The following is a 10,272-nucleotide window of genomic DNA, read 5'->3' as shown; positions in this document are numbered from 1 at the left end:
GAAAAATACGGTACGTAGGGATGGGGGCAGACTTTGTCCTTGCTCAGGGCGCCATGTTACCAAAGCAGGGGTGCCGACTTGTAAAAAATATTGGGGGGGCCCATACCGGGGTCCTGCCCCGGGAAGTTTTCTAAGTTCCCCATCGGGCGGGGCCGCTGCAAAAGGGTGAGTGGCGAGGGCGGGACGGGGCCGCGCGCTCCTTTCCTCGGCTGCCCTCGTCGCGCGCCTTGGCTCCCGCGGCCGGCGAGGGGAGCCTGGGCTGCGTGCGGCTGCTGCTGCCGCCACCGCCTCTCCTGGGGGCGCCGCCTCCCCGGGCGGGAACGCTGCGGGTGCGCAAGGGAGGAGGGCGGCCCCCGGGGGCTGGGAGAGCCGGGCTGCCGTGGCCGAGAGGGCTACTCTGCCAGGCGCCGCTGAATATAACTAATAATTTTGTTAAATTATTGGGGGGGCAGAGCCCCCCCAATAAAATTTTTGAGGGGGCTCGGGCCCCCTCAGGCCCCATGGAGTCGGCGCCTATGTACCAAAGTCCGCCCAGCAACAACCCTGTGAGGTAGCCTAGAAGGCGGCCAGGCTTCGCCACCCAGAGCTGCTCAGAGCGCTGAGCCAGAATAAAAATAAGGAGAGGGTGGGCGTCAGTACAGGGCCCTGCCAGGGTTGGGGTCCTGGCCATCTGCCCCAGGATATCAGGTGCTGACACCAGGGCCTCCCCTTTCTCTCTGCATCTCTCTCTCTCTCTCTCTCTCTCTCCATCTCTCTCTTTCTCTCTCCCTCTTCCTGCTCTCAGAAACCCTCGGAACAACTCTTGGCTGCGTTCTCTGAGACAGGAAGGTGTCCCCAAGTCTCAGGAAGGAAAAACACTCCGTGCTGAACCCACAAAGACTGTCTCCGTGGGGCTGGGGTTGGCGGGGCTCCAATCCTGACATCACCTGGGAACTGGAACCCGGAGCACAGCTGCGTTCTTCGTCTTCATCTTCTTCTCTCCCGTTCCTTTTTTTTTTTTTTTTTGCAGTTGTGTTTTTCAGAATTCTTTTTATAGCTCTTTCCCCTCCCAAATATTTCAGGCTCTTGAAAACATTTAACCCCCCCAAAATCTAAGATGTTGAGCTGGAGAGAGAGAGAGAGAGAGAGAGAGAGAGAGAGAGAGATGAGGGTAGACCAGGCCTCTCTTGCCAGGAATCCACCAAGGCAAACCTTGTGCTACTCCCCATTTTGCTGCAAAGGAAACAATTCCCATTATAAAAACACAGCAATAATTAAAAAAAGAAGAAAAATCCATAATGGTTGCATCCAACTTACAACGCCTCTAGAGCAGTGGTTGCCAAACATTTGGGGAAAGTTGCCCCCTTGGTTCCACAAATTCATCCGCAGTGCCCCCTACCCTATTAAAAGCATTATTCAGATAGTGGTTTGCACGACCCGCTAAGAAAAACAACAGCGCAGCAAAAACCACTAACAATTAATTGCACATTTATCCAAAAATCCAGTTAAAGCTAATTTGTTTAATTCAACAAAATGAATAAACTTGAGTCCGTGAGACCAGCTTTTCAAAGTCTGATGCTCATTCACACCTCCAGTGCCCCCTGCCAACCTATTGCCTCTTAGCACACCCCCCCTGGTAATTCCACCCCCATCCCAGGGGGCACTACCACCCACTAGGGAACCACTGCCCTAGTCCATCAGGAGGAATTCAAGTGTATACTGGGACTTTACAATGTTGCATTTAAAGTAATATTAAAATGTTCCGTCTCCCTAACGCAGAAGGTTCTCCAAGTGTGTGACCCGCCTTACTGGTGTGGCCAGGGAGGATGACAAGTGTGGCAGCAAGATTCAAGGACAATCAAAAAATCATCTAAACATTTCAGTATAGCATAGCATAGTATACTAGTTGGTTGGTTGGCATCTGCCTGTCTTGGGAGACAATGGAGGAGTGTGGCTTTTGGAGGTGTGGTCAGGCTGCTGGAAGGTTGCAGTGCTTGATGTGGCTGCAGAGACCGATACGGGAGAGACATGTTTTGTTGCAGCTGGGGCAGAGGAAGGCATCCGGTTCTGCCGCTGCAGATGCACCGAGGCGTTTCTTCTCTCTGCGCTCCTCCCAGCGGTCATTTCTCCTCTCGTCCCTGCTATGGATGCATGACCCTGCTACCTCCAGGCTCTGTGGTCGTCTGCAAGGGATTCCCACATGGTGAGGTTGATATTGCCAACCTTTGTGTCAATGTTTGCTGATATCTGTAACACAGAGTTGCTCTGCCTATTGTACTGGTGCTGAAAGCCAGCTGCCCACAGAGCATGTACCTCTTTGGCTTGCCGATCAGAAGGTCAGCGGTTCAAATCCCTGCAACGGAGTGAGCTCCTGTTGCTCGGTCCCTGCTCCTGCCAACCTAGCAGTTTGAAAACACTCCAGCGCAAGTAGATAAATAGGTACCGCTATGGCAGGAAGGTAAACGACGTTTCCATGCGCTCTGCAATTGTCATGATGTCCTGTTGTGCCAGAAGCGGTTTAGTCATGCTGGCCACATGACCTGGAAAGCTGTCTGTGGACAAATGCTGGCTCCCTTGGCCTGAAAGCGAGATGAGAGCCGCAACCCCATAGTCGCCTTTGACTGGACTTAACCATCCAGGGGTCCTTTACCTTTACCTTTACCTGCCGGTGGTGTGCTATTTAAACAAGTGACTTCCAAAGAAAGCTGCTGTTATTGTTAAAACACATTCATTCAAAAGTTACAATACAGCTGTGTCCACTGCCATAATATCACAGAATGATCACTCCAGTCCTCAGTCCCTTGTCACATTCACGCTGGCTCGTCCAGTACATTCAATAGGAACCCATTTTTTTCTCTTTCGTTGAAGAAGAACATTTTAATGCCATCATATTCACAGAGGTGTCTGTGCAGGGGATATATTAATTGAAAATGTCTAATGAACCAGATCAGTAGAAAAGAAAGCAGTTTTTTGGGGGGGCATCAGTGTATTCCCTTCTACTCCATCAACGGCAGCTTGCGATAGAGACCCTCAGAAGGACCCAAAAGAAAGCAGGGAAAGTGCAACAATATCCCCTACATTGGCTCCCAGTACATTTCCAAGCACAATTCAAAGTGTTGGTGCTGACCTTAAAAGCCCTAAACGGCCTCGGTCCTGTATACCTGAAGGAGCGTCTCCACCCCCATCGTTCTGCCTGGACATTGAAGTCCAGCGCCGAGGGCCTTCTGGCAGTTCCCTCACTGTGAGAAGCCAAGTTACAGGGAACCAGGCAGAGGGCCTTCTCGGTGGTGGCGCCTGCCCTGTGACATCTGGTGGGAGGGCATTCCAAAGAGAACAACAACTACCAGAAGAAATCTGAAGGCAGCCCTGTTTAGGGAAGCTTTTACTGTTTGATGCATTACTGTATTTTAATATTTTGTTGGAAGCCACCCAGAGTGGCTGGGGAAGCCCAGCCAGATGGGCGGGGTATAAATAAATAAATAAATAAATAAATAAATTATTATTATTATTATTATTATTATTATTATTATTATTATTATTATTATTTCCCCCACTTTAACCTGCTTGCGTTGTTTTTCCTGCCGCGTTTTGATGCGGCCTGTTTTCCTCTCTGTTCTTGCGACTGGCCTGTGTTTCGATTTACCTGCTGCAAGGAGGAAAGAAGCGCAGCAGAAGCCAGCGGCCTCTCCTGACCTGGAGCCCATTCGTCATTTGGTGTTGAATCCTCTCTTTCCTGACGCAGCTTTCTGGAGCTCGGTGGCTCCTTCCGAGCCAAAAAGGGAGCCAGAGTTCTGCTCTGTCATTTTTGCTTGCAGCTGGAGAAGCAGGGGGACGACAGGGGGAGGTGCTCTCTTAGACATCACAAGTGGAAGGCCATGGCTTTTGGGGAAGAAGGGCCATAGCTCAGTGGGTAGAGCATCTGCTCTGTATACAGAAGGTCCCAAGTTCAATCCTCAACATCTCCAGGTAGGCTAGGAGAGATCCTTGTCTGAGATACAGTGGTACCTCGGGTTACAGACGCTTCAGGTTACAGACTCTGCTAACCCAGAAATAGTACCTGGGGTTAAGAACTTTGCTTCAGGATGAGAACAGAAATCGCACAGCGGCAGCTCAGCGGCAGCGGGAGGCCCCGTTAGCTAAAGTGGTACCTCAGGTTAAGAACAGTTTCAGGTTAAGAACAGACCTCCAGAACAAATTAAGTTCTTAACTCGAGGTACCACTGCACATCAAACATTAAAAACTTCCCTGAACAGGGCTGCCTTCGATGTCTTCTAAAAGTCTGATAGTTATTTATCTCCTTGACATCTGGTGGATGGGCTTTCCACAGGGCGGGTGCCACTACCGAGAAGGCCCTCTGCCTGCTTCCCTGTAACCTCGCTTCTCGCAGCGAGGGAACCACCAGAAGGCCCTTGGAGCTGGACCTCAGTGTCCGGGCTGAACGATGGGGGTGGAGACACTCCTTCAGGTATACTGGGCCAAGGCCATTTAGGGCTTTGAAGATCAGCACCAACACTTTGAATTGTGCTTGGAAACGTACTGGGAGCCAATGTAGGTCTTTCAGGACCGGTGTTATATGGTCTCAGCAGCTGCTCCCAGTCACCAGTCTAGCTTCCGCATTCTGGATTAGTTGCAGTTTCCGGGTCACCTTCAAAGGTAGCCCCACGTAGAGTGCATGGCAGTAGTCCAAGTGGGAGATAATCAGAGCATGCAGCACTCTGGTGAGACGGGGGGCTAGAAGACACCCTTAAGGAGACCCTTGAAAGCCTTCTGCCCTTCAGTTTAGCCCATACAGGACTAGAGAGGTCCGACTCAGTATAAGTCAACTTCCTAGGTTCCTATCATCAAACCTGTGCTTCTTGACCCTGCTTCAAGTCTCACTTCCATTTTGCAGGAAGGAAAGGGAGATGAGGCCTTAGCACCTACTGACTTCGCACTACTGTGCCTCTGTAACTGTACAACAGCCGTGTAAGGTAGGCCATTATTAGCTTCATTCCCATGATACCAGGAATGGAGACCAATTCACTTTGCCTTTCTCTAAAACGTGCATATTAGGCAAAATCGCACAGCAAGCTGTGAGCAGTGGGATAAATTCACACGAGAATGCTGACACGTTCTCAGGAGAACTTGCACAAAAGGTACTACCCCAAATCTCTAATTCTGATGAGAGCAGCTTTTGCATCTCATCTGGAAACCAAGGACCCAGAGTCTGGAGGAAGAATGGGGAGGCACACAATGCCAGATGCTTGAAGTCCAGTGTGAAGTTTCCACAGTCTATGTTGATCTGGGGAGCCATGTCATCAGCTGGTGTTGGTCCACTGTGCTTAAGTCCAGGGTCAACGCAGTCGTATACCAAGAGATTTTGGAGCACTTCATGCTTCATTCCGCAGACAAGCTTTATGGGGATGCTGACTTCATTTTCCAGCAGGACTTTGGCACCTGCCCACACTGCCAAAAGTACCAAAACCTGGTTCAATGTCCATGGGATTACTGTGCTTGACTGGCCAGCAAACTCGCCTGACTTGAACCCCATAGAGAATCTATGGGGCATTGCCAAGAGAAAGATGAGAGACATGAGACCGAGCAATGCAGAAGAGCTGAAGGCTGCTATTGAAGCTTCCTGGTCTTCCATAACACCTCAGCAGTGCCACAGGCTGATAGCATCCATGCCACGCCACACTGAGGCAGTAATTGATGCAAAACCAAGGGGCCCAAACCAAGTACTGAGTACATATGCATGCTTCTACTTCTCAGAGGTCCAATATTGCTCTATTTGCAGTCCTTGTTTTGCTGATTTCATTTAATATTCTAATTTTCTGAGATTGTTAAGTTGGGGTTTTCATCAGCTGTACGCCATGATCATCACAATTATAACAAATAAAGGCTTGACATATCTCGCCTTGCATGTCATGAGTCTATCTCATATATTAGTTTCACCTTTTAAGTTGAATTACTGAAATAAATGAACTTTTCCACAATATTCTAATTTTCCGAGTTTCACCTGTACTTGGGCACAGATAGGGGGTTGTAGGGATGGGTTGATAGTGTGGAAGCAGAAATACTATCACGTTCCCGGGCTGATCATTCATACCTGCATCTGGGCCAAAGTGCTACAGAGTTAATTTTAGGATGCACGTCTGACTGTACCGAAGAATGAACACATATTCATAAGAAACACGTTTCAAACTCCAGCAAAAGGTCTCAGACCTCTTGTTGTTGTTGTTTAGTCGTTTAGTCATGTCCGACTCTTTGTGACCCCATGGACCAGAGCACACCAGGCACTCATGTCTTCCACTGCCTCCCACAGTTTGGTCAGACTCATGTTTGTAGCTTCGAGAACACTGTCCAACCATCTCGTCCTCTGTCGTCCCCTTCTCCTTGTGCCCTCCATCTTTCCCAACATCAGGGTCTTGTCCAGGGAGTCTTCTCTTCTCATGAGGTGGCCAAAGTATTGGAGTCTCAGCTTCACGATCTGTCCTTCCAGTGAGCACTCAGGGCTGATTTCCTTAAGAATGGATCGGTTTGATCTTCTTGCACTCTCAAGAGTCTCCTTCAGCACCATAATTCAAAAGCATCAATTCTTCGGCGATCAGCCTTCTTTATGGTCCAGCTCTCACTTCCAAACATCACTACTGGGAAAACCATGGCTTTAACTATACGGACCTCTTAGTACAGTGGTGCCTCGCAAGACGAAATTAATTCGTTCCGCGAGTTTTGTCGTCTTGCGATTTTTTTCGTCTTGCGAAGCACGGTGTCGGGAAAGTTTTGGGAAAGCTTCAAAAATCACCAAAGTCTTTAAAAACCTCAAAAAAGGCTACCACACCGCGTGCTATGAGTTGCTCCTCGAAGTCAAGTCGCAACTGTATTAACGGTGTTAAGAAAAAGGAAACAAACTTGCAAGACGTTTCCATCTTGCGAAGCAAGCCCATAGGGAAAATCGTCTTGCGAAGCAGCTCAAAAAACAAAAAACCCTTTCGTCTAGCGAGTTTTTTGTCTTGCGAGGCATTCGTCTTGCGAGGTACCACTGTAGTGTGTGTAGGAATACCTGCGAGTGCTGGACACAGGTTCAGACCCACCCCTTGCGACAATGTCGGCTGGGGCTGATGTAGCACAAAACATCTGAAAGATAGCAGGGTGGAAAAGGCTGGTTTAAACCTTTCTTTGCCTGTGAATGTCTGGAAGCACAAATCCTGGTTTGGTTTCTAAACTATGGTTAATGCAAATGATGATTTGATTTGATGTGATGTCTGGACTGGGCCTCGGCTTTGCTTTCTTTCTCATGGAGACCATTTTTAATTCTTAACAGACTCCTCCGCAAGGCTAACTATAAATTCTTCTGCTTCAAGGATTTACGGCAGGTAGGGAATGTGAATTCTTTAAATTGCGGAAAATATTTTACCTACTCTGCACGCTCTTGGGAGAGAGGTTCGTTCTCTTTATTTCAAAGTCCCCTTGGCCGTAACTCAGCGATAGAGCATTTGGTTTCAATGCGCAAGGTCCCAGGTTCACGTCCTGCCACCTCCATATGGGCTGGGGAAAAGCCCTTCCTATGTTCTTGTGATGATGCCATCATCTGACAAGGTCAGGCACTGTCCACAGATGTTTGGAGGGCATCTGAAACACAGAGGCATGCTGCCGCTGAATCTGTAGGTTCTCCTGGATCTTGTGGCTTATACAGTGATACCTTGGTTCTCAAACACCTTGGTACTCAATCGCCTTGATTCTCAGACACCGAAAACCCAGAAGTGCTCCGGTTTTCAAACTTTTTCAGAAGCCGAATATCCAATGTGGCTGTCGGCTATTGTTTCCGGGGCACCTGCACCAATCAGAAGCTGCCCCTTGGTTTTCAAACATTTTGGAAGTCAAACGGATTAAGTTTGGCGCTTTTGTTTTTGCTATTTATTTTGCATTTTTGTCTTTGAGGCTTTTGTGGTTAATTTGTTTTTGTGTGGAACCCAGTTCAGCTACTGATTGATTGTGTGACTGCGGAAATGGATAAAAGTCCCCCATCCAAACAATGACTATCATCAGTGCAGGTAAGGTTTTTTTTTTTTATCATCTACAATACTGTCTTATTTATTTTATAGTACAGTACACTGATTATTGCTTTCATTTTATAGATCAATTGTCTCGTTAGATAGTAAAATTCATGTTAAATTGCTGTTTTAGGGGTTGTTTTTAAAAGTCTGGAACGGATTAATCTGTTTTGCATTACAGTGGTACCTCGCAAGACGAATGCCTCGCAAGACAAAAAACTCACTAGACGAAAGGGTTTCTTGTTTTTTGAGCTGCTTCGCAAGACGATTTTCCCTATGGGCTTGCTTCGCAAGACGGAAACGTCTTGCAAGTTTGTTTCCTTTTTCTTAACACCGTTAATACAGTTGCGACTTGACTTCGAGGAGCAACTCATAGAACGCGGTGTGGTAGCCTTTTTTGAGGTTTTTAAAGACTTTGGTGATTTTTGAAGCTTTCCCAAAACTTTCCCGACACGTGCTTCGCAAGACAAAAAAAATCGCAAGACGACAAAACTCGCGGAACGAATTAATTTCGTCTTGCGAGGCACCACTGTACTTTATATGGGAAAGCATGCCTTGGTTTTGGAATGGACTTCCGGAAGGGATTAAGTTTGAGAACCAAGGTACCACTGTATCTGTTAACATCTGTCATGAATGTTCCACTGTCGAACAGCTCTTACTGTCAGAAAGTTCTTCCTGATGTTTAACTGGAACCTCCTTTCTTGCCATTTGAATCCATTAGTTGGAATCTCCTTTCCTGCCATTTGAAGATTGCTCCATCTTCAACAACAACAACAACAACAAATTTTATTTATACCCCACCCTCCCTGGCCAGAGCTGGGCTCAGGGCAGCTAACACTAGTAAAATTACAGTAAAAACATAATAGGAAAAAAGAAAGCAATTTAAAATACAGGTTAAAATGCAATTTAAAATGCAGCCTCATTTTAAAAGGAGCCCATAGATCAAAACCATAAGGGAGGGAAACATAAGGGTCAGACTGAGTCCAGCCCAAAGGCCAGGCGGAACAGCTCTGACTTGCAGGCCCTGCGGAAAGATGTCAAGTCCTGCAGGGCCCTGGTCTCTTGTGAGAGAGCGTTCCACCAAGTCGGGGCCAGTACTGAAAAGGCCCTGGCCCCAGTTGAGACCAATCTAACCACCTTGCGACTTGGAACCTCCAAAGTGTTCTCATTTGTGGACCTTAAGGTCCTCCGCGGGGCATATACGAGGAGAGGCGGTCCCGTAGATACATGGGTCCCATGCTGCATGTGGCACCCCTTTGGATATTTGTAGATGGCTCTCGTATACCTTTTCAGTCTCCTCTTCTCCAGGCTCAACATACCTTGCGTCCATTAATTCTTTTGCACAGAGTCCGGCTTGTTTGACGGTGAAACCAGATAGACAGGGAACAGATGAACACGAATAAATTGGTTGCTGTTGTTTCTTTAAAGGGCAGTTCCATGCATTGCTCCATTCCATCAGTTTGTCTCCCAAGGAGCTGTTTCTCTCTTTCTCCTCCTTTGCAACCCCTCCCTGCTCCTTTCTCAATCCCCAGCAGGGACAGGGTGTGAAACCCAGGACTGGGGTGAACAGCAGGTTAATTTCCAGCCCTGGCTTCCCTCCGAAAACAATAGGACAATGCCCTGCCGGGGGCTGCCTGCGTAAACCAGCCCCAAGGAGGGGAAGTTGTAATATTTGTATTTAGCACTCAGTAAATTAGGAAGGGGAGAGGAGAAGGGGGGAGAAAACGGGGAGGCAATTAGAGCACTCCTTGGCCCAGTTCCTCGCTGAGCTGTCCAGGGGAAGTCTCCAGGGCCTATTCAGCCTTTGCTTGAAGGTCACCTGGACAACGCTCCATAAAAACAGCCGCTACCTCTCCGCAGAAGCAAGAAAACAAGGGGAAGTGGCATCTCTGCATCCACCCAAGAGCCCGAGGGCTCGACCTTCGTATGCTCTTTCCCTCTCTTCCTGGCTCGGCCAGCCCTTGTGGATCAGGTCAGTGCTGTGCTGCGAAACAGCCACGGAAAGGGGAGCCCTTAGGAATTAAATATGAACCTGCGTTCACATTTTATTTTATTACTGCTGTTTTGCACAGGTCACTTCTGAGCATTTTCAGGATGGACAAGTATGTCCAGATGGGTGGGGTATAGATGATATTATTACTATTACTATTACTATTATTATTATTGGTGCTTTTTCTAAAAAAATGTTTAGGGGTACAGTGGTACCTCTGGATGCGAACAGGATCCATTCCGGAGCCCCGTTCACATCCTGAGCAGAACG

The sequence above is a fragment of the Podarcis muralis genome, chromosome 5 (assembly GCF_964188315.1).
Source record: "Podarcis muralis chromosome 5, rPodMur119.hap1.1, whole genome shotgun sequence".
In the NCBI taxonomy this organism is placed as follows: domain Eukaryota; kingdom Metazoa; phylum Chordata; class Lepidosauria; order Squamata; family Lacertidae; genus Podarcis; species Podarcis muralis.
Note: the sequence above shows the minus strand (reverse complement) of the source record.